This window comes from Macaca fascicularis, chromosome 10, assembly GCF_037993035.2.
Source record: "Macaca fascicularis isolate 582-1 chromosome 10, T2T-MFA8v1.1".
In the NCBI taxonomy this organism is placed as follows: Eukaryota; Metazoa; Chordata; class Mammalia; order Primates; family Cercopithecidae; genus Macaca; species Macaca fascicularis.
The window spans coordinates 2,086,349-2,110,159 of NC_088384.1; the positions used below are offsets into that span (position 1 = coordinate 2,086,349).

The window sequence follows — 23,811 nt, forward strand, 5'->3', positions numbered from 1 at the left end:
ATATACACGCCCTGTTGGGTTCGAGGAGAGGCAATCAGTGTTGCACAGGTAATTCTAAACCTATTAATACCTATTAATTATGTTATTCAGTCTTCTAAATGCTTACATATCATCTTCTCACTCATTCTTTTTTTTTTTTTTTTTTTTTTTTGAGACAGAGTCTCCCTCTGTTGTTGCCTCAGTCTGGAGTGCAATGGTGTGATCTGAGCTCACTGCAACCTCCGTCTCCTTGGTTTAAGCAATTCTCCTGCCTCAGCCCCCCAAGTAACTGGGATTACAGGCACGCACCACCACGCCCGGCTAATTTTTGTATTTTTAGCACAGATGTATTTTCACCATGTTGGCTAGGCTGATCTTAAACTCCTGACCTCAGGTGATCCACCCGCCTTGGCCTCCCAAAGTGCTGGGATTACAGGTGTGAGCCACCGTGCTCTGCTTCTTCTCACTCATTGTATTACGGTCATGCACCACATGACAGCCTTTTGATGCAAGAGGGACTACATATATGATGGTGATCCCAGAAGATTATAATACTGTATTTTCCCTGTACCTTTTCTATGTTTAGATATACAAATACTTACCACTGTGTTACAGTTGCCTACAGTATCCCGTGCAGCACCTGTACATGCTGTACAGGTTTGTAGCTTAGGCACAATAGGATCTGCCACACAGCCTGGGCGTACAGGAGGCTGTGCTATCTAGGTTTGCATAGGTATACTCTATGACATGCGAACAATGACGAAATCATCTAACAAAAGTGAACAATGACAAAATCGTCTAATGACACTTTTCTCCCAACCTCTTCCTATTGTTATGCAATATATGATTGTGTTTCCTGACAGAACTGTGCTAAGAAAACCCTCCTATGATGATTGTGAATCTGCCAAATTTTCCCTGTAATCCTTTCAATTCTCAAAAATATTTTTGAAATTATGTTATTATTTGTGTTATTTAATGTTCACATTCCTGTGTCTCCTTGATAAATTTTCCATTGGCCCTTTTAAAAAAAAATTGGAACTATTCTTTTCGTTGCCTTAATGTTATTTTCGCAAAAATATGCCTTAAATGGGCCGGGTGCGGTGGCTCAAGCCTGTAATCCCAGCACTTTGGGAGGCCGAGACGGGCGGATCATTGAGGTCAGGAGATGGAGACCATCCTGGCTAACACAGTGAAACCCCGTCTCTACTAAAAAAATATATATATATAAAAAAATCGCCGGGCGAGGTGGCAGGCGCCTATAGTCCCAGCTACTCAGGAGGCTGAGGCAGGAGAATGGCATAAACCTGGGAGGCAGAGCTTGCAGTGAGCTGAGATCCGGCCACTGCACTCCAGCCTGGGCGACAGAGCGAGACTCCGTCCCAAAAAAAAAAAAAAAAAAAAAATCCCTTAAATGGCATGTTTCTTTTCTTTTCCTTTTTTTTTTTTTTTTTTTTTAGATGGAATTTCATTCTCGTTGCCCAGGCTGGAGTGCAGTGGTGTGATCTTGGCTCACTGCAACCTCTGCCTCCCAGGTTCAGCAATTCTCCTGCCTCAGCCTCCCAAGTTGCTGGGATTATAGACATGGGCCACCGTGCCCAGCTAATTTTGTATTTTTTGTAGAGATGGGGTTTCTCCATGTTGGTCAGGCTAGTCTTGAACTCCTGGCCTCAAGTGATCCTCCCACCTTGGCCTCCCAAAGTGCTGGGATTACAGGCATGAGCCACTGTGCTCAGTATGTAATGGCATGCTTTTTAAAAACCCCACATAGCTTGAATTATTTTTAACCTAATTTGTTTGAGAGTCTCTATGCTTTAAAAAGTATATTTAACACACTTACATTTATTGGATTTTTCATACAGCTGGACTAATTTCTGTCATCTTGTTTTGTGTTTTGTACATATCAATCCCTGTCTTTGTTTCTTTTCTCCCCCTCTTTTCTTGACATTATTGTGATTGATTCAATTTTCTTCAGAGGCCATATTTAATAGTGGTTAAGGGCACGGACTCTGGCCTAGTTTTGAATTTTAGCTCAGTCACTTATCTGCTGAGTGTCCTTGGACAAGTTACTCCACCGCTGAGTGGCTCAGATTCTCTATCTGAGAAATGTTGAGTTAAAGAAAAATAAAAATGGAAGCCACACTTTAGACATACCTCATAACCAGCCACCCATAACCTCACAGCCGAAACAAATCATCCTGATTTCCTCAAAATTCTAGCTCTAGTCATAAATGAAACACAAAATGTAAGCTTCACATTCTTACTGTTGTGATTCAGTGAAATTAAACCTTTGACAAAACAGCTCTACTTGTGCTAAAAAAAAGTTAAAGTGGGCCAGACGCAGTGGCTTATGCCTGTAATCCCAGTACTTTGGGAGGTTGAGGTGGATGGATCACCTGAGGTGAGGAGTTTGAGACCAGCCCGTCCAACATGGTGAAACCCCGTCTCTACTAACAATATAAAAATTAGCCAGGTGTGGTGACACAGGCCTGTAATCCCAGCTACTCAGGAGGCTGAGGCAGGATAATCACTTGAACCAGGGAGGCGGAGGTTACAGTGAGCTGAGATCGTACCACTGCACTCCAGCCTGGGCAACAGAGTGAGACTCCTTCTCAAAAAAAAAAAAAAAAAAAAAGTTGAAGTGTGCTAGTTATTCATGAAAAAGTTGGAATACTTCATTTTTATGCTTTATTAACTGTGCTGTGACTACCATAAGCCACACTTTTTACACTTGGTTTGAAGTTTCTCGGATTGTGAGCTGTGCCTTCTCTAATTTTGACAATAAACTTTAAAATTTTTCCTAAGTTGATATGACTTCAATTTTGACAGATATAATAATAACTTCTTACCATAGCATTTGGGTGAAGAGTAACTAAATTAATGTCTGTTAAGTGTCATATAAAACTGCAGAGAAGAAGGATATAATTGCTAACTCTTATTATTTTCAGTCTATTTCCCTCTGTCAGTTTGGTGCATTCTACGTGTGTACATTTGTGTATAAACACACAAGACATATTTATTACCCTTACATTTTAGGCATTTCCTTTAAAATAAATCCAAAAGCATTCAGTATATCTATCCTCCTCCTGGATGAGACAGGGAAATTAGCGTGATTTAACTTCTGTCCACACTCACCCATCCCCACAGCACCTGCGATACTGTCATCAATTATTTTATCGGATGTTATTTTTTGTTCTTATTTATTGCCAATGCCTTTTGATATTTACGATGAGGCTTCACCATTTGTTTGCTGAACCTTGATTTGTGGCACGAGTGTGTCTCTGTGTTACAGAATTCGGGGCTCGCCCTGGCGCTTCCTCCGGTGTGAAGGCTGCGTTCCCTCTGCGTCCTGTTGCGGGTGAGAACCTGCAGTCGGTTCCAGGATGCTGCTCTGTAGATGGCCTGCTTTTGACCTGTGGGAAGTGTAGAATTCCTCTGCGTGTGATGTGTCTGGTTGCCCTAGATGGCCCAGGAGAGGGTTTTCCTCCCGCATTTGTGGAAGGTTCCTACCCACAACGTCTCAGAACGGGTCCCCCTCTATTATCTCTGTCCTCCTCTAGCCATCCTCGTGGATGTGGGTCAGAGGCCAGGGGAAGGGTCCGTGTGTCCCTCCAACCTTGGAGTGATTCCCGCTTCCTGTCTCTGGCTTTGGCTCTCAGAGCGTGCCAGCCTCTGCAAGCACGTGCATATCTGGCTGAAGCTGGGAAGAGAGGCGAGGCTGCCACTTCTCTAGAAGTCAGAACCCGAGTGGGCTCTCCTGTGCTTTGTTTCACCATTCAGAATGACAGATTCCCCCTGCCTGTGTGGATGGGGGGCTTCCCATGGCCCAGAGTCTCCAGGTCAGGCCAGTTCCCACCCCAGGCCTGCAGCCTGCTGGGGTGCGCTCCCGCCGCCTGGAGATCACCGTGCCAGGGTATGTGCCCATCCTCTGTATCCTAGGTGCTCCTGCGGGTGAAGCAAGACTGCACACAGCCCCGGGCACCCCTGCCCAGTCCTTCCACACGGCCCCGGGCACCCCTGCCCAGTCCTTCCACACGGCCCCGGGCACCCCTGTCCATCACTTCCACACGGCCCCGGGCACCCCTGTCCAGCACTTCCACACGGCCCTGGGCACCCCTGCTCACTACTACATGACCCCGGGCACCCTGCCCACTACTACACAGCCCCGGGCACCCCTGCCCAGTCCTTCCACACAGCCCCGGACACCCTGTCCAGTCCTCCCGCACGGCCCTGGGCACCCGTGTCCAGTCCTCCCGCACGGCCCCGGGCACCCCTGCCCTGTCCTTCCACACGGCCCCAGGCACCCCTGTCTAGTTCTTCCACACGGCCCCGGGCACCCCTGCCCACTACTACATGGCCCTGGGCACCCCTGCCCACTTCCACAGGGCCCCGGGCACCCCTGTCCATCACTTCCACACGGCCCCGGGCACCCCTGTCCAGCACTTCCACACGGCCCTGGGCACCCCTGCTCACTACTACATGACCCCGGGCACCCTGCCCACTACTACACAGCCCCGGGCACCCCTGCCCAGTCCTTCCACACAGCCCCGGACACCCTGTCCAGTCCTCCCGCACGGCCCTGGGCACCCGTGTCCAGTCCTCCCGCACGGCCCCGGGCACCCCTGCCCTGTCCTTCCACACGGCCCCAGGCACCCCTGTCTAGTTCTTCCACACGGCCCCGGGCACCCCTGCCCACTACTACATGGCCCTGGGCACCCCTGCCCACTTCCACAGGGTCCCGGGCACCCCTGCCCATTACTGCACAGCCCCAGGCACCCCTGCCCAGTCCTTCCACAAGGCCCTGGCCACCCCTGCCCACTTCCACATGGCCCCAGGCACTCCTGTCCACTTCTACATGGCCCCGGGCACCCCTGCCCAGCACTTCCACTGCACCTGTGGCTCTGCCCTTGCTGCTGGCCTGCCTGCCTCTCCCATGGCACCGCCCCAGGGCAGCGCTGGGTTCCTCGGCTCGGCCTCCCTGCACCTGGCCTGGGTCTGGATCCAGGACAGCTGCTACCTCCATTCCTGTGGAAACCAAGCGCACAGGTCAAGGTGTGTCTGGCTTCCACATCTCAGGTCAGAGTGCCTGCCCTCTGCCCTCTGCTGCATGTGCAGTGGAAGCCGGAGTGGGAGCATGGCCCCCAACCCACAGGGCTGACTGAGCTGCAGTGAGAAGGCTCAGGCCTCCACTGAGTCCAGCCCTGCCCAGGGAGCTCAGCGCATACTCACAGGCTGTTCAGCCAAACTCAAACAATGACCGTGGAAGCCATTGGTTCCCCCGGCCCTGCTCTCCACTAGCTCTCGCTAGCTCTCCACACACTCGCGTAGACTTTCTTGTGATCCCTTTATTGAGGAGCAGAACCAGGAACAGTGCTCAGACAACTGAAAGAAAAGGAACCTACTGAGGCTGGGTGCAGTGGCTCACGCCTATAATCCTAGCACTTTGGGAGGCCGAGGCGGGTGGATCATCTGACGTCAGGCGTTCGAGACCAGCCTGGCCAACATGGTGAAACCCCGTCTCTATTAAAAATACAAAAATTAGCTGGGTGTGGTGGTGGGTGCCTGTAATCCCAGCTATTCAGGAGCCTGAGGCAGGAGAATTGTTTGAACCCGGGAGACAGAGGTTGCAGTGAGCCGAGATCGTGCCATTGGCCATAGGAGGCCACCTTCCTTGCCGGGCCACCTTCCTTCCTTCCTGGGCGATAGAGTGAGACTCAGTCTCAAAAAAACAAGGAAAAGGAGCCCACAAACGCGGGCTTCCCAGGGCAGCAGCCCAGGCCTGGGAACAGGGGCAGCCATCCTGTACTAAATCTAAAACCCTGATCTCAAGTGACAAGCCCCTTCCTCCTGCCCTGCGGGAAGAAAGGACCGTGATGTAATAAGGGAGTAAGGTGTGGCTCTTGAGGGAAAAATTATCAATGAAGTTCTCAAACCATCTCTGCAAAAGAAAAAAAAAAGATAAATAAGTCTGATGGATGGGTCTTTTACTTTAATTTTTTTAAGAAAATAATTTTGTGGTAGGTTCATTACTTTACTTGACACTCCTTCTTCAGCTGGAAAACCAGCTCCAAGCTAAGATAAACTTCAACTAAACAGCAGAATGGAATCCAATTTAGATGTTCCGCGAATTCAGTAAACCTAATTAACTTGGTTCTGCTTTTTGAATCCATTTGCCGGGGTGCAGTGTTTCTGTTTGGTAAGCAGATAAGGGGATAAATGGGTCACTGTATTTATGACTCACTATTCCCTTTAATATCCACACTGGAGAAAGTACATTCTGATTACAATTAAAATGCTTTTATACCATTTTAGCAGTAATTGAGCGAACCCGGCAATTTGTACTTTGATTCTCTAGGTTAAGTAATTGACGATCACCAGCCATCATTGGATAATAACATATTCAATCACTTGGCCTCTGCCGGTGGACTTAAAAACAGCTCGGGACTGCACTGGCACGTTACGCCAGGAGACGGGCTCTAAGGAAAAGTGGGCATTTAGTTACTGACAGTGGCTTCTGGAGGTCACCGCTGTTTGCACAAACCTTCCTGGGTTTAAGAGTTTGATGTTATATCCGAGGGCTGTGGGTGAGCATGGGTGACGGTGCAGGCCCAGGAACCCACGTGGAGGTCTCAGCCTCCCCGACGAGCCCTGGACAGCAACCAAATAAACACGAGTCGGAGGATCCACGGGCAAGTTCGCAACCAGCCTGTGGACCCTGCTGGAGTCCGGAAGCAACAGGTACACAGGTGCCACCATGTGCCACCAGGTGCATGGTGGGCCACCTTCCTTCCCGGGCAGCCGGCCGTGCAGAGGAGGAACCCCGCACAGGAGTCAGGTTAGGAAATTTTGCCGGCGCCTTGGAACAGAGCCTGGAGGGGCCCTTGGGTACAGCTGGGGATCCGTAGGCTTTGAGTAAAGGCTTGAAAGGATTATGATGTCCGCCATGGGAATTTCCAGGGAAAGGTGACAGCTCCTTGAAGGCCCTGAGGCTGTGGTGGTCAAGAAACAGCAAAGACGGAGGAAGAGCAGCTGGGGAGGTAGGAGGAGGGCAGGGTGTGCCCACCTGGGGGCCTGAGCAAGGCATTTTAGAGACGGGTCTGGGCACGGGAGGGCCAAGGACCTGGGGCTGACCTCAGCCTAGGGGAGAACCGTCTGGGTGTACTTTGGAGGCCTCCTGGGGTCCAGGCCAGGTGAGCCCGTGATGTGAACCCCAGTGCTACACCTTCACGGCGCTTGCAGAATGTACCTCGAGGGGGCGTGGCCCTCACAGTGCACCGGGCCCAGTGCCTGACTTGGCTGCTCCACGGCGGGAAGGAGGGGACGGAAGCTGGAAGGCTGCTCGGGTGTGGGCAGCATCCCCAAACCACAGCTCACCCCCCTGCAAGGACCTGCACAGCCTGCGGGAGTGAAGGCCAAAGCACCAAGGGCTTCACGTGCAGGAGGGATGGGAGAGTAGGTGGCCTGGGAAGGCTTTAGATGTAGGAGGGATGGGAGGGCATCAGGGGAGGGAGGGATGGGAGAGTAGAAGGCCCGGGAGGCCACGAGAGCCACATCAGGCCCCAGCACTTCCAAAGGGCAGCCGGGACCCCTTCCAAAGGGGTGCCAGGGCTGCTACAAAGAAGGGGCTCCCGGCTTACTTTGGACACAAACCCCTATCTGAGCTGCCTGGTCTCAGAGGCCCCAGGGAGGAGGGACTGGAGAAGAGCGTTCCCATGTGGGACGGAGTGGCCGGTGGCCTGAGTGGCTTTCCTTGGTGGGATCCCTTTCTTGGATCTCCCAGAGCCACGGGAAACAGACCTGGACCACATTCCTGGCATCCAGCTGGGGCCAGAGGGACAGCCAGTCCTGGGCATCAGAGAGGATGGTGAGGTTAGGCCTGGGAAGAGGCAGCTGCAAGGAGGACCCCTGGCTCGTGGGAGGGCCTGGTTACAGCCTGGAGGTGCTGGGCCTGGAACACAACCCCTGACTCGACGGAGGAAGCAAAACCAAACATCCCTGCAGGCACCTCTGGCCTGTGCTGGACAGGACGGTCCTGACCTCCTTTCCCTATTTCCTGGGGCACAAAGGAATGGGCAGGGAGGTGTTAGGGTGCTCCTGTCCCACCCAGGCCCTGCCCTCAGGACACTGGCCCTGGGCCTTGTCCACGAGCTCCCGTGCGCTGCCTTCTTCTACCTGCTGGCCTGGGAGCTGGGCTGATCCTGCCCGCAGCAAACACTGCGTCCATCTTTCAAACCTGCAGTGACAGATTTGCACAAGGTCTCCGCGGCTGGGCTTGCCGGGCTCCTCCTTGAGGTTTTACTTGCACTATGGGCATGGGGCTCGCCGTTCACGTGGGTCCAGGTGGTCTGTGGGTTGGGACCCAGGCCATGGATGTCTGGGAGAGGGGGAGAGGGGGAGAGGGGGAGATGGGGATAGGACTCTTGGTTTGGGATCCAAAGACCCAGCACTTGGGGCTGAGCCAGGCTGGGCTGCTCCAGCCACATCCAGCACCAGGGTAGGGCTGCCTGCCATGAGGTCCCTGCAGCCCTGAGGTCCCTGCAGCCCCCACACTCAGCCTTTCCAGCAGGGCCTGTGGCTCTGGCTCCTCCCCACCTTCCAGGGCCTCCTCCAGGTCCCCAGTGAAGAAGCTGCTGTGTGCAGGGCCCAGGTGTCTGGCTGTTCATTTCCATGCTAATGAGGTCTTGGTGGTGTCATTATCACAGATTCTTCAGGGATCTGGGGATGGGAATTGGGAGAAGACCATGCTGGTCTCTTCAGGGAAGTACCAGAAGAAGAGCAAGATATAGGGCGGACCTGGACGGGGTCCAGGATGTAGCTGTGGGAAGATAAGGAAGGGAAGGGGCCCTGGGGGAGTCGGGAGTGGGGCAAGGCTGGGAGAAGGTCAGGGCCCCAGCAGAAGCTCCCACTGACAGGCGACTGGGGTCTGCCTGCTCTCCTGCCCGGCCAGGCCACCTGCGGTGCCCACCCAGCCCAATCCCCTTTCCTTTCCACAACCTCACAGCAGCCTCAGGAGGCAAGACCCTGTTAGGCAGTTACGAGGTGGGTTCCCCGCCATCTTCAAAGCAGATCCTGCTGGAGTCCAGTCAGATCCCTGAATAGCGGGAGATGAGGATGAAGAAGAGAAACTGTGAGTGAAGACCCACATCCCAGACAGTAGCCGGAGGCCCACTCACCCCAAGGCACATGTGCAGTTCAGCGTCCAGGCTACCCACAGTGCGTAACAAGCAGCCCCAGCACTGGGTCTTCAGTCCACAAGCGCTGCTGTTTCTCAAGGTCTTTGGCTTGGCTGGGGACCCTACTGGCCTGGGCTGGATGGCGGAGGCTGGCCCCCCTGGCATACCTGAAGAGAGGTGGGGTGAGGTCTCATCTCTCCGTGGCCTGCCCAGCAGTGGCTCTGGCACCATCACAGGCTGGTCTCCTGGCTCCCGGTGAACCAAGACAGCCCAAGCCCTCAGGTGCAGACTTTCAAGTTTCTGCCTGAGCCACACTGTCCAATGTCCCAGCAGATTCCAGGGGAGGAGAAACAGATTCTGCAACTCAGTGGAGTTAGTTCCACTGCAAGGGGCTCTCATGGGTGGGAGGGCTCTGCCCTTGATCCTGACAGCCCACCCCGCCGAAGGGCAGGTGCAGAGAGGGGAGGCGGCCGGAGGAGGAAGCCCCGACCTCGTCCCATCAGGCAGATCCGGGAGCAACTCCTCCCTGGCCGCCCGGCTCCAGGAGACCGCTCCTTGCCTCAGTTTCCCCGAATGTAAACTGGGATAGGAAGGCCCCTCCGTGGCTCACTGTAAGACCTGTGGGTGATTGGTGTGGAACACAGCATCTGCTTGGCCGCAGGAACTACTCAGTAAATGTTTGCTGTTACCAGTACTGGCCTACAAAGCTCATACTGTCCATCATCAAGAAGGAGTTTGGCAAATTGTATTAAATATTTGCTCTCAATGTTTTTTGTAAAATGGATAAACACTCTCTTTAAAAATTCAACTTAAAAAGAAACATATAAATCAAAAGGCGGAAGGTAGAAGCAGCACCCCGGTTTTTCATAGGCTGGAAGCTCTTTCTGATGATGGGACGAACTTCAGTCTGGGTCTGATCAGGTGGGCCTGGCCCTGTGGGATTGGCCAACATAAACACGTGGCCGAGATGCAAGCTCTGTCTCAAAGGTCGTCCACAAACCTCCTAGAAATTGTCCCTCCCTGGGGTGCTTCATGGATCTGTGCTGTTGAGTGGCCGACTGTGACACGTGAAGGATGAGTTCCAGGCCTGGATTCGGGAATCGGCCAGGGACCCGCGGGGGGCCAGACAGCTGTTCATGGATCTGTGTGAACGGGCTGACGGGTTCCAGCAGGGCCCAGGGATCTGGTTCTGAGGGTGGATGGTGATCCGGAGTTGGCCTCTCCCTGAGTTTCTGGACTTAGTGCCCAGAATTGAGTCCTGCACGCAGAATCCACAGAGAAGATGAGACGCCGGTTGAACGGCTGGTGCCCCAGAGTTCCTGAAGGCCTCTCCTGGCATCCTCTGTGTCCCAGGGCAGCCCCTCCCCTGCACCCCACCACCCTCCCGCTGGCCCTGAGCATCCCCAGTCCCTACTATCTCTTGCATGTGTCTCCTTGTCCTACAGCCGCCCTCCTCCCTGTTAGGGCCCCTCCCCGGTGCCTGCACAGTTCAGGGCCCCACCTGGCCGTCAAAGCCTCTGATGCCTGGGTCCCAGCTTCCTGCTCTTTTCCTTCTGAGTCAGGTCCTTCCCAGCAGCCTCAGGTGGCAGCTGCCTGGCTGGAGCCCCATACCAGGGTGGGCGCTCAGCTCCACCCACACACCCCGGGGTTCAGAGCCAGCCCCACCCTGCCCTGCACACCCAGGTCCAGGTCTCCTGATGCCCCGCCCCCTCCTCCTGTGGCCCAGAGCCGTGAGCCAGCAGGCTGGTGATGTGACGCGGAACGCTGGTGTTCCGCCCGTAGAAAGAATGTTGTTTGCTGTGAGAGAAGAGTTCTAACTGTGAGGACGGCTTATGGAGACATTGATGAAGAATTGCCAATGCCCCTTTCTGGGCTCCCGTGATCGGGGCCAGAAGTCCGTCCCTAATGCCAGGGCACTGTCCCTTTAAGGAGGAGGGTTCCAGAACCAGCCTTCTCCTCCCAGCAGGGGAACTTACAGCCCCTTGGTCCTCAAGGCCTGAGGGGAGAGCAAGAGGTTTCCTTATCCCTGCAGGGTCCCTGAGTCCAGTCACCGAGGACCCTCCCCGGGCTGGGCTCCTCCCTGTGGGGTCAGATGAGACGGGTCAGGGTGTTACTCAGCAGCTTCAAGACTGGCCAGACTCATGACCGACAAACACCGAACGCCCTTCACGTGCAAGTGTCACGTTTTCGGAACCCAGCGACTTGGAACTTGGCACTGTCACCCCTGGTCAGGCTGATGCCTTCTTGCCAGGGTCCCCTTTGCAGGGAGCAGCTCCCAGCCTCATCTGAGCCTGTTTCTGTGCCCATGGCCTGGTCATGGAAGCATCTGAGTAAAAAAATCATGAAAAAGACGACTAAGCAGCTCCAAGAAAGGTGGTAAGAATTATGAAAGATGATACTTTAATCATTTTCATGTATAAAAAGTCTTGTAGAACTGATAAATTAGAATACAATTTTTAGATGATATAATAAATTACACAGATCTACATCTATCAAAAAATCACAAATATGACATCCTAAGAGGGGGCAATGCCAGAAACTTCGTATTCTCTAAAAGATGGATTAAGTGCATGAATTTCCAGGAAAATATAAGTTACCAAAATGAGCTCAGAGTGATTGCTCAGAGCAATAATTATAAAAGTAAATGAGACTCTCACCAAAAATATTAGTTCTAGATCATCTCCAGGTCCATACAGCTTCACAGATCAGGGTTTCACATTTTCATCCTGCTTAGATTTTTAAGTTTTCTCATTTTTATAGACGAGAAACACGCATAACCCACACTCCGTTTTCCGAAAGTTGTGTAGCTTACAGAAGAGCCCATGAACAGATGGTAACGACATAAAGCAGATCCCACGGAGGGAGAAGCCTGTGACACACAGAGACGCAGAGACGCGAGGCCACAAGCACCACCGTCTGCAGGGTCCGGTACGGAGCAAAACGTCACCTCTGGCGCCCGGGACGGGGGAGGGACTGCAACGGCTTTCAGTTAATTTTGTTTTGCTTGCACGGATTTCTGTGTGTCTCATTTTCCTTTATTTGGTGTATAGTGTGCTTGAAATTAGTAAGCAGTGCTTTTATTTCTCAGAAAGAGACCCCCTGGTAGCCGTGGCCATGGTGGTGGGGTCACCTTTGGAAGAGGTGGGAGTGGAACTGCAGGCGGCTCCCCTGTGATGGGGGAAGCGGAGAGAGGGCAGAGAGTCCAGGAGATCAGCCGGCCAGAGCCGGGCGAAGACGGAGGGAAGCAGGTCTGGGGAGGGAAGGGAGTGTGCAGGGCCTCCACCTGGCAGGGGTGCAGGTGCCAGGCTGGTGCTGGGTCTTGGGGAAGCCCTTCTTCTCTGCAGGCCACGCCCCTTCACAGGGGATGCTGGTGCCCGTGAGGGGCTGGGCCTGTGGAGCCGCAGGGGTCATTTCAGGTGAATCCAAGTCAGGGCCTCTTGTTCCAGGTGAGTGTGACCCAAGACCCCATTTCAGCACAGAGGTGGTGACATGAGGCTGGTTCTAAGGCTGAGCTACCTGGATTGGGGCCGTGGCAGTGGGGGTTGAGGCCTGGGGTCTGCTGGACCCTGGATGAGGCTGAGGACGCCCCAGAGTCAGGTGCAGGTGGCCCAGCCCTCCGGCTTGGCAGCAGGTGGGCAGTCACGCCCAGGCAGTGGGTGAGCTAATGAGGACCTTGGAGGGCTCCATGCACCTGGGGAAGCGAAGAGATCAGGCCCAGGGTTCCTTAAGGAAGCAATGGCTGCTGCCAGTCGCCAGCAGAGCCAGAGGGCGTCTGTACCCACAGCGTGGATATCACAGTGGGAGGGCGTCTGTACCCACAGCGTGGATATCACAGTGGGAGGGCGTCTGTACCCACAGCGTGGATATCACAGTGGGAGGGCGTCTGTACCCACAGCGTGGAAATCACAGTGGGAGGGCGTCTGTACCCACACGGCACGGATATCACCGTGGGAGGGCGTCTGTACCCACAGCGTGGATATCACAGTGGGAGGGTGTCCGTATCCACAGTGTGGATATCACAGTGGGAGGGCGTCCGTACCCACAGCGCGGATATCACAGTGGGAGGGCGTCCGTACCCACAGCGCGGATATCACAGTGGGAGGGCGTCCGTACCCACAGCGCGGATATCACAGTGGGAGGGCGTCCGTACCCACAGCGCGGATATCACAGTGGGAGGGCGTCCGTACCCACACAGCACGGATATCACAGTGGGAGGGCGTCCGTACCCACAGCGCGGATATCACAGTGGGAGGGCGTCCGTACCCACAGCGCGGATATCACAGTGGGAGGGCGTCCGTACCCACAGCGCGGATATCACAGTGGGAGGGCGTCCGTACCCACAGCGTGGATATCACAGGGGGAGGGCGTCCGTACCCACAGCGCGGATATCACAGGGGGAGGGCGTCCGTACCCACACGGCACGGATATCACAGTGGGAGGGCGTCCGTACCCACAGCGCGAATATCACAGTGGGAGGGCGTCCGTACCCACAGCGCGGATATCACAGTGGGAGGGCGTCCGTACCCACAGCGCGGATATCACAGTGGGAGGGCGTCCGTACCCACAGCGCGGATATCACAGTGGGAGGGCGTCCGTACCCACACGGCACGGATATCACAGTGGGAGGGCGTCCGTACCCACAGCGTGGATATCACAGTGGGAGGGCGTCCGTACCCACAGCGTGGATATCACAGTGGGAGGGCGTCCGTACCCACAGCGCGGATATCACAGTGGGAGGGCGTCCGTACCCACAGCGTGGATATCACAGTGGGAGGGCGTCCGTACCCACAGCGTGGATATCACAGTGGGAGGGCGTCTGTACCCACACGGCACGGATATCACAGTGGGAGGGCGTCTGTACCCATGGGGCAGATATCACACTTGCTCCCCACCAGTCCCCCCAGTGAGGCCCACAGGTGTCCATAGATTCTGCTGCTTTTCCTGACAGCCAGGCTGGGGGCCCCTCCCGGTTCTCTGTCTCCCGGCATGGGGTGTGTACCTAAGCAGCCCCAACTTCCATCTGGCTTTCTGGAGCCTGGCTTGAGGCAGAGGTGCCACCTGCAGACCAGGGTGCTGCTTTGGCCGGGCCTGGGTATTTGTGGAACCTGCCTGTTCATGACCCTGGCCAGGGTGCTCAGGACGACGACGACAAACCAGCGTGTCCTTGGCACACCTGAACGGTCACCACCCATGGCGCGACAACTGCCAGGAGATTTTCTTGGAGAATCGTTGTCTGAGCTTGCAGAGGGCACGTGGTTTAGAAGCTGTCGTTTGAAGGTGGATAAACTTGTACCCATTTTAACCTCCAAGGAGCACTAATGTCTTTTCTGGAAAGCAGACAGTCATGTGGCCCCATGTGGGGACTTCGTGTCCAGCATAATCTTTATCTGAAATCGTCCTTGTCATGCCTAAAATAAAGTGTATCACTCATTCAAATGAATATTCAATAAATATAAAAGTTCGCTAACTTTCTGAGTCTGAGATAAGCCCCCTAAGCCCCTTAAGCCTCAATCTCATATTCTTGCAGTGTCTAAATATTGCTTAAATTTGGGGCTGGATCCCACTGCTGTCATATTTTACGAGTTACAGAAACTGTGACTTTGTTTCATTGTTTAATGAAGTTGTAAATGTCAAAGCCGATTTAGTGCCTACGGCGAAGGTTCTTTCTGCTTTACTGGGCATCTGATTAAGAATTTATATTTCATTTAATTTTCTGTGTGCAGACTAGAAATAAAGCCTTTCTCTCTGATTTCTTTTATGAACAAAACTATAAAACTTATTTTTCCAGTAAGTTCTTTGATGTTTGGGGGAAATGTCTGAGGAACACGGGGGCCGCTGTGTTGGGGGTTTGGAGCGTGGTGCCCTGAGCAGATGGTGTATCTCATTGGTCACCGTGACCTCGGCTCATGACAAAGACCCCAGCACCTCAGGGACAGGACATAGTGGACACTGGGCTCAGCTCAGGACTGTGGGTCAGTGATTCTGGCAGAAGTTGGCTGGCAGTTCCCTGCCCTAAGCTGGGCCGCGTCACTTGTCTGGGTCGGCTGAGAGTCGACTGACTTGGGTTGGCCTGGGCTGGGCGGACGAGGTGACCCGGTTCAGCAGGCCGGCCCAGGTGTGCTCACTAGGGGAGGCGGAGGAATCATATGGGAATGGTGATGTCCCCTGCCCGTGCCTGCAGGTCAGGAAGGCACAGGAACCGCCAGTGAGCTGTAAGGACTCAGTAGGACTCTCACATTCGAAAGAAACACAGACACAGCACACAGCAACTTGGCAAAGCATCAGAAAAGAGGAGAGGAAAAAAGATGGTACCAAAAAAGTAGAGCTCAAAACAAATAAGAGAAAAGAAAATCAAGAATATGGACGAGGTCTTAATGAGAACAGAATAAATTCCCCTTTCAGTGAAAGAATCACTGATTCATTTAGAAGCAAAAGTCAGCTCATGGCTTATAGGAAACACTTGAAATTAAGTAGCAGAGAAAGGTCAAATATAAATTAGTGGGAATTTTAACTTCATTCAAGCAAGAATATAAACTTAAAAGCAGTCAAGGGGAAGGTAGATGATTACATAATGAAAAATTGTCCAATTGATAAGAAATTTAATTACATTGACAAAAACTGCTAAGTAACAAACAGTATACTCACTAAATGTATGGAGCAAAAACTACCAGAAAATCCAGAATAGTGTGAACAAAAATAGGAAGCAAAATGGGGTGTCTGTGTACATCTCTCAGAACCCCAAGCAGAAAATACATAAAAAAGAATACAGAGGACACAAACAATAAACAATACAACATAATGTATGTTCTTCAACCAGAAAAAAAAATCACGTTTTGTCCTATCACTTGACTATTCAAAAAAATAGATTGCCTTTAGCCACGAAGTCACCCTTAACAAATTTAAAAAGGAAGACTCTCACAAATTGTAAACTCTATTTATAATCCAGTAATTTGAGATGCAAAAATGGTTAGAAACCAAAAAATTCTAACATCATGCAAGATATCAACAAATGTAGAGAGAAAATAAAGAATTTTTTTTTTTTTTTTTAAATAGAGTTTTGCTCTTGTTGCCCAGGCTGGAGTGCAATGGCGCGATCTCGGCTCCCTGCAACCTCCACCTCCCGGGTTCAAGTGATTCTCCTACTTCAGCCTCCCAAGTAGCTGGGATTACAGGCATGCACCACCACGCCCAGCTGATTTTGTATTTTTAGTAGAGATGGGGTTTCTCCATATTGGTCAGTATTGTCTCTAACTCCCAAGCTCAGATGATCCACCTGCTTCAGCCTCCCAAATTTGTGCTAAATATTATTAAATTTGTGCTGGGATTCCACATGTAATAATGTTTAGAAGGTATTCTTAATAAAACCTGTGGTAAACAGAGTTCCATGGTATTCGGGGGGGATGGGGTCTGATTCCCTCCCCTTGGGTGTTGGTGGAACCTGTGAGCTGTCTAGGTGGGTCCTAATCAGGCGATCCCTTTAAAAGCAGCATTTTCTTAGGCTGGATGTTGGCCGATCCAAGGCCGATGCTACCACTGGCTATGAAGAGCAGCCACGTTGCATCCTGCCTAGGGCCAGGTGGCAGGACCTGGGGCGGCCTTCAGCTGCTGAGTGTGGCCCTTCACCAAGAGCTAGCTAGGAGATGGGACCTCAGTTGTACAGCAACAAGGAAATGAATTCTGCCAGATATCCCAGGAAGCGCCGCCAGTCCAGACCCCCAGTGAGGACACTGCCAGCGAACAGTTTCAGCCCAATGGGACCCTGAGCGGAGGACCCAACTGTCTCAGTCAGCTCCGGAGTCTAATAAAATACCACAACCTGGATGTTTAAATGACAGACGACATTTATTTCTCAGTTTTGGAGGCTGGAAGTCTGAGATTGAGGCGCCCTCAGGGTTGACCTTTGGTGAGGGCCCGATACCTAGTTTGCAGTTGGCCACCCTCTTGCTATGTCCTCACATGGCAGAGAGAGACAGAGAGGGACTGTGCCTCTTCATGTAGGGACAGCAGTCCTGTTGGATCAGGGCCCCACCCTAACGTCCACATTGAACCTTAGTGACCTCCTTAAAGGACCTATGACCAAATGCAGCCACACTGGGGGTCAGAACTTCAGCCAATGAATTGTCAGGGGACACAGTTCAGCCCACCGTGCCAGGTAAGCTAGACCTTGCAATTCTGCACCCATGAACCTTTAATATAATAACATTTATGCTGTTTTAAGCCACTGCTTTTATGGTAACTTGTCATGAAGCAATAAAAACCTAACACAAAAATCAAAGCAAATGTATGCTTAGACAGGAAATTAGGAAATGATAGAGATGATTGAAAACACTAAGGCCCTGCTTTAAAACTGGGGCCACTAAACACCATTATTCAGCAGCGCTTTGGAGGCTCCAGCTAACATAAGAAAGAAAATGCTCAATAGTTAGTATAAATATTGGGGAATCCGAAAAAAAGGCACCCTTTTAGCCAATGGTCTGATTGTGCAGCTAAGAAACCAAAGAGATTCTTTTACATGAAAAAGCAAAACGGAAAACAAAAAAAAAAAAACAAACCAAACAACAACAAGAACAAAACCCCCTACTATAATTAATTTTAAAAATTTGGAAAAGTTGCTGGGCATAAGATGAATTTTCAAAACCAATAGATTTCCTTTATATTGGAAATTTAATAGATGTAATTAATAGATTTAATAGATTAAATTTAATTAACAAATTTCCTTATATTTAATTTTAAATTAAATATAAAATTAAAATCAGAAAATTAAAATCAGAAAAATGTTTGTTTACCATAGGCATGGGTTTGCTGTTAAAAATAACTGGGAGTCGATGGGATGCTTTCTTAGCTTGGTTGCTACAAGGGAATACATGGCTGGGCTGCTCAAACAGCAAACATTTATTTCTCACAGTTCTTGGAGCTGGAAGTCCAAGGTCAGGACGCCAACATGGCAGGTTTCTCGGTGATGCCAGGTTTCTCCTGAGGGCAGGTTTCTCCACGAGGGCAGATTTGTCTGTGAAGGCAGGTTTCTCGGTGAGGGCAGGTTTCTCGGTGATGGAAGTTTTCTCAGTGAGGGCTGTTTTTAGTTGTGGATTCACATGGCCTTTCCTTGGTGGTGCACAGCGAGACCTCCTGGCTTTTCTACCCTTTGACAAAGGCACTAATTCCGTCATGGGACCCACCTTCCTGATCTCCTCTGACCCTAATCACCTCCCCAAGGCCTCATCTCCAAATGCCTTCACGGTAGGGATCAGGGCTTCGACATGCGAATTCTGGGGGCACAAAACATGTAGTTCATTGGAGCAGGGATCCCATGTTCTTGGAGGGAAGGGCTTCATAGAAAAAAACAAAGTCAATTCTCCCAAAACTAATATAAAAGTTCAGTGAGACTCAGGATGAAAGTCCCCGTGGACTGATTGTGAGGAGTGGATAGGATGATCTTCCAGTCCATGCGGCGGAGTCTCAGCATGCCAAGAAATCATAAAAGGAATCAGCGGTTGTCTTAGTCCATTTGTGGCGCTACAAAGAAATACCCAAGGTTGCGCAATGTCTAAAGAAAAGCGGTTTATTTGGCTGCCAGTTCTGCGGGCTGTACAGGAAGCACTGTCCTGGCATCTGCTCCTGGGGAGGCCTCAGGGAGCTTCCTCTCTTGGGGGAAGCAGAGCTGTGTGCAGAGATGAGCAGTGAGAGGAGGCGAGAGAGAGAGGAGGAAGGCCCTAGCTCTGTGTGACAAGCAGCCCCTGCAGGAACCTGCAGTGAGACCTCCCCAGCATGAGGCGGGCACCAGCCACTCCTGAGAAACCCGCCCAACGACCGAAGCCCCTCCCACCAGGCCCCACCTCCAACGCCGGGGATCGCGTTTCAACCTGGGGCCTGGGGGACAAACATCCGAACTCTAGCAGTGGTTCCAGGAGGACTATTCAATGACCAGGCGTTACGTTATAGAGATGTGGGAATGAAAACGATTTGATAACCTCCAGGGAATGAACAACGTGGTCTGTGGGAGCTGGAGTGGGTCCCAGCACCCGTGGGGCTTGATAGGAAAGGAAGGCGGCCCGACTGTGGTGAACATTTGCAGAGGGAAGGTATTAGCAGCTGTGTGAGGTTCGATTATGCATGTGCAGGGGCGAACCCATTTAAATAAGCGTAGAAGCGTTCAGACCGCTCCCTGTGAACACAGAGGCCTCTGAGATAGTCCGAGCTCGAGGTGGTGACGGAGATGCGGCCCATCGAACCCCATTTCACCCCCATGGATCTTCCAGAAACAGCCCCCTGTGCAGCGTTTCAGAGGCCCGGCAGGAGAGGTGGGTCCGAGGCGCAGCTAAACCACACACAAGCCGAGCTTTTTGTAATTTTCCAAGTCGACAGAAGGGGAAACATTTACCGAGCCTTCTTTTAACAGTGCACATTTAAAGAACTATTAGCTGAAAATGGAGTTTGAATTGAAAACTTGCCTTGTCCTCCGCGTTCCCAGATGTGCAGGGCCAGGGAGGGTGTCAGGAGCTGGTGTCGGGAGAGGTGTGACCACCGTCTGGGTCTCTTCCTCTGGTTGCCTCTTCGTCCCCTCACCCTGGGAAGTGGAGGAACCGGCGTCCAGGCCCTTCAGGGAGAAAAGGGAGAGGGTGTCTTCACAGCACATCGTCCCAAGGTCTCCACATGGCGGCCTCAGACAGGCGCCCAGCACCGCAGCCTCTGGCTAAATCTCAGCAGCACACATGCCCTGCCCCCCTCCCCCCAGAACAGTTCTGTGCACATGCTGGTGGCTGAGTGGATCCTCCGTGGCCCTCCTGCGTGTGGGCACAGGCCTCAGCAGCTCCAGCACTGACCCAAGGAGTCCCAAGCCACCTCCACCCCCTCCCCTTTCCTTTCTCTTTTCCTTTCTCCCTCCCTCTCTCACTCTCTGCCTCTATCTCTGTCTCCCTCTGTCTCTCCCTGTCTCTATGTCTCTCTGTCTCTCCCTGTCTCTCTGCCTCTGTTTCTCCCTGTCTCTGTCTCTCCCTGTCTCTCTCTCCCTCCCTGTCTCTGTCTCTCCCTGTCTCTGTCTCTCGCTGTCTCTGTCTCTCTCTTTATTCTGCTCTCACATCCTCAGCCCTGTGGTTACCCTGGCCTGGAGCTCTGTTGCTGTCCTCTGTTCCCTTTATTCCTCTTTGTCCCCTGACCCTCACCTCCAGGAACCTGTGCTGGTGCCAGTGATCTCAGCCCAGCCGCCCTCACCCTCCTGTCTGGGGGAATGCCCTCATTCCCCTCCCTGCCCATGGTCTTCTGCCAGCACAGCCCAGAGGCTGGGGCTGCCGCTGACCTGCATGGCTGTGACGGCCTTCAGAGACAGATGTGGTGACAGCTGATCAGAGAGGCCTCCTGTGCATGCTCAGATGAAGTAGGGGTGCCAGAGGAACAGAGGGATCAGGGAGAATGGGGGGTCTCAGAGAGGACAGTGGGGAGACTTGGAGAGGAAAAAAGGGGACTTGGAGAAGGTGGGAGGACTCAGGATGGGGGGACACAGAGAGGACGGGGGAGAGTGGAGGACTCGGAGAGGAAAGCGGGGACTCGGAGAGGAAATTGGGGACTCGGAGAGGAAAGCAGGAACTCACTGTCTCTTTGTCATGGGTCTGGTTTGCTCTGAGCCTGATGCTCATATTCAATAGTCCTTCAGTCCTGGCTGGACAGACATCCACCCCCTGGCCCTCCCGCCATCCTTCCCTGGCTGTGCAGGCTTCCCTGAAGCTTTACCACCTTCTCTGAGGTGAGTTCCTTGAGAGGAAGAAGCACTTCGTGTTCTAGTCTGTGCTCAACGTGTAGGAAGTATGACGCTGGGCAGGGCACGGAAACGAGGTGGGTTACCAGGTGGCCACCTGAACGGACACCCCAGCTCTCGCTGGGTACCTCTGTGGTAGGAATTTCTCCTAATATGGCAATGCATTTAATTTTCACCCCGAGTCTATGAGACAAGTACCATAATTATCCCAACTTTGTAGATGAGAGCTTGTGCCATTTTCTGAGATGACCCGAAGGGCTGGATTTGCAGAATCAGTTTTCCGCCTCCGAGCCCCCACCCTTCCATCCGTCGGAAGGGTCCCCACCATGCAGCACTGAGCTGTGCAGATAAAGGGGTCATTTGAGACAAAGCCTGTCCTGAGCTGTCGGGAGAACCAAGCCACGAGGAGTTCTAAGGCCCAGCGATGTTCCTCCCTCCTTCCTTGAAGGAAGGGCTCAGGACCACCCGGACCTCTCTGATCCCACCGGCCTTTGTTCTGCCCCAGTGTGATGTGACGGGCGCGGTGTCACCTGCAGAGGTGTGTCTGTCACCTCCGGGGGATGCCTGGGTGAGGCCGTGGGGAATCCGCACTGCCATCCACGATGTACTTGCTGGGAGGAGACTCGCCTGCACCTGGGAGGTGATTCCACCTGCTATGAGCTTTACACCATGGTGGGCGGGGGCAGGGGGCAAAAGAACGCAGCATTAACCCTTCATGGTGCTATACTGTGTTGACGACGTGTAAACCGAAGGCATCAGCCACACCCCCAAACAACCCACAGTTGAGCAGGAGAGGAAAGCACGTGCCCACGGTTTTAGGACATCCTGTGTGTAAAAGCCATAGGCTCCTCACCAGTTGCAGGTCCCTGGGCCCCGGATCCCATCTGGGGTCAAGTCTGGGGAGCTGTGAGTTAATGAGCAGGTTGAGTGGTTCTGTGGCACAGGCTTTCGGACTACAAGCGGGCAAAACCGAGATGATCAAAGACCCGGTGGGTCACGGGACGCAGGCTTCCCGCCGCTGCACGCAGGGCCCTCGCCACACGCCGCGGAGAGGAGGTCCTGTTTTATTGATAACAGTGCCGATAGCACCTTTCTATTACCTCTGTTATTATGACCGCCGGCTGCTTCAGGGACAAAGACCAGCACAGACTCTGCAGCTTCCTCAGAGGCTCGTGGGGAACGGGATGGGCTTTAACAGGCAGGAACAGCGGAACCCCACGAGGGTACCCCGTAGGTCCCCGCGGCGGGCTGCATCCAGAGGTGTGAATGAGATCTTGACTCATCGCTAGGGGAACAGGGCAGCTCTGGTAGTGCCCCTGCCAGGTGAGGGGTGCGCATCACCCCAGGAATTTGGAGGCAAAGGGCCGTCTCACTGGGCCTAGATTTATTTTGCAAGTAACTGCCTACCAGGGTGAATAATTCATCATTTGTTGCTTTGCTCTGGCTCTAATGGGCTTACTAAGCCATGGAGTCCGGATTCCTTCCAGAGTCTCATCTGATGTGCAGTGTCCTCTCCTCTCACAGACTCTCCTGGCTCATTTGTGCCAGGGAAGGGATGGGTGGGGCTCACACCTGCAGCTAACTCCGACCTGTGGCAGGAGGAGGGGGTGGGCCCCCAGGCACGAGGACCCCCTTGGAAGGTGACCTCCACCACATGTGTCCGAAGCTCTTTCTAGTGGCTGCTCAAACATTCTCCTCCCCCGTTACCAGCTCCGGCCCCACTCACTCTTCCCTGCTGCTTTAATTTTGCTCATGACCCTGACCGTCGGCATAAACCGTGGAAGTGCGGCCGCAGCTTCGCTCAGGGTCTGCCCTTTCCCAGCGGGTGGGACCAATGGTTATTTCATCCATGGCTGAATCCAGGCATCCGGAGGGTGGACCCCAATAAACAGTGACACCCACACCCCTTCCCGTCTCCAGTTCTTCTGACTGGAGGGAGAAATCTGACGGGGTTCTGGGGAGGAGCAGGTGCTGCCCCTCCTTCCTCTCACACTGGGCTGACGGTGAATTATTAGCAAGCTCCAGCACTTACAGGGAGGAGGTAGCTGATTAATAAGACTCAGTTCTGGGTTTTCTTCTGATCATCTATTTTTTCCTGCATAAATCCTCTGAATGACATGTAGATAAATTCTTGAAATGAAGAGCACCCCCCCCACGAGACAGGATTTCATCATCTCACCTATTTAACTAATTTATTAGTTACAATTACAACTCAAAATGGCACCAACTTCAGCATCATCAAAACTACATTTCAATTATTCATTGAGCCTTTAATTAAGAAGCTCCACTAAATTAATAAACGCTTCAGTGTGAATGAAATGAAAAAGCCCATGGAAAGTCTTGACCAACTTTTCTCCGTCTCAGGCATTAAGTTTCCTTCTACAAAAGGCCGCGGGCTCCCTCCCTATACGGGCAGGCTGCGGGGGTCCTGCGGCAGGTGGACACGCGTGTGTGAAGGGAGGCGGCCGGTCGTGCGTCTCACCTCGGCAGCCAGGAAGGAATTCTAAGTCATCACTTGTGTGATGGCCGAGGATGCCCAGGAGGAGGATCCCAGTGGAACGGAGGTGGGCTGCGTGCAGCCTCGGGTGGGAGATAGTGTCACATGTGTGCAGGAATCGGCCACCGTCTCCTTTTCGCGCTGCCCAGAAGCTGCCTGTAAGCACAGGTTTCAGAAGCCGGAGGGAGGGAGCTGACCGTGCCGACGCCCGTCTGGGCCTCTTAGGACCTGGCAGTTCTCCCTGCAACTAACTCTGTCCTGCCCACAGCCGAGGCCCTTCTTAGATCCTCCTTTGCATCCCTTTCTGTTTCCTGCTGTGGGAGACGCGTCTCCCACCCAGGGTCAGTTTTCCAAGTGCTCAGTCTCAAATTCAGGGGGAGATGCAAATTAGGGTGAGGCAAGGGGCCCCATCAATC

At 52.8% G+C, this 23,811-nt stretch overlaps 1 long non-coding RNA gene across 4 annotated transcripts in view; it reads left to right on the forward strand.

Moving 5' to 3' along the window:
- LOC123567179 (uncharacterized) overlaps positions 1 to 23,811 on the forward strand; it is a 164,318-nt gene that overhangs the window by 60,721 nt on the left and 79,786 nt on the right. For 3 of the 4 annotated variants that reach the window (XR_006689988.2, XR_010578279.1, XR_012418604.1), the window contains one exon: positions 3,269 to 4,332. The exons of the other annotated variant lie outside the window; for it this stretch is intronic. This is a non-coding gene — a long non-coding RNA (uncharacterized lncRNA). Of the gene's footprint in view, positions 1 to 3,268; positions 4,333 to 23,811 lie in introns of those variants that run through there. 4 annotated transcript variants of the gene reach the window in all.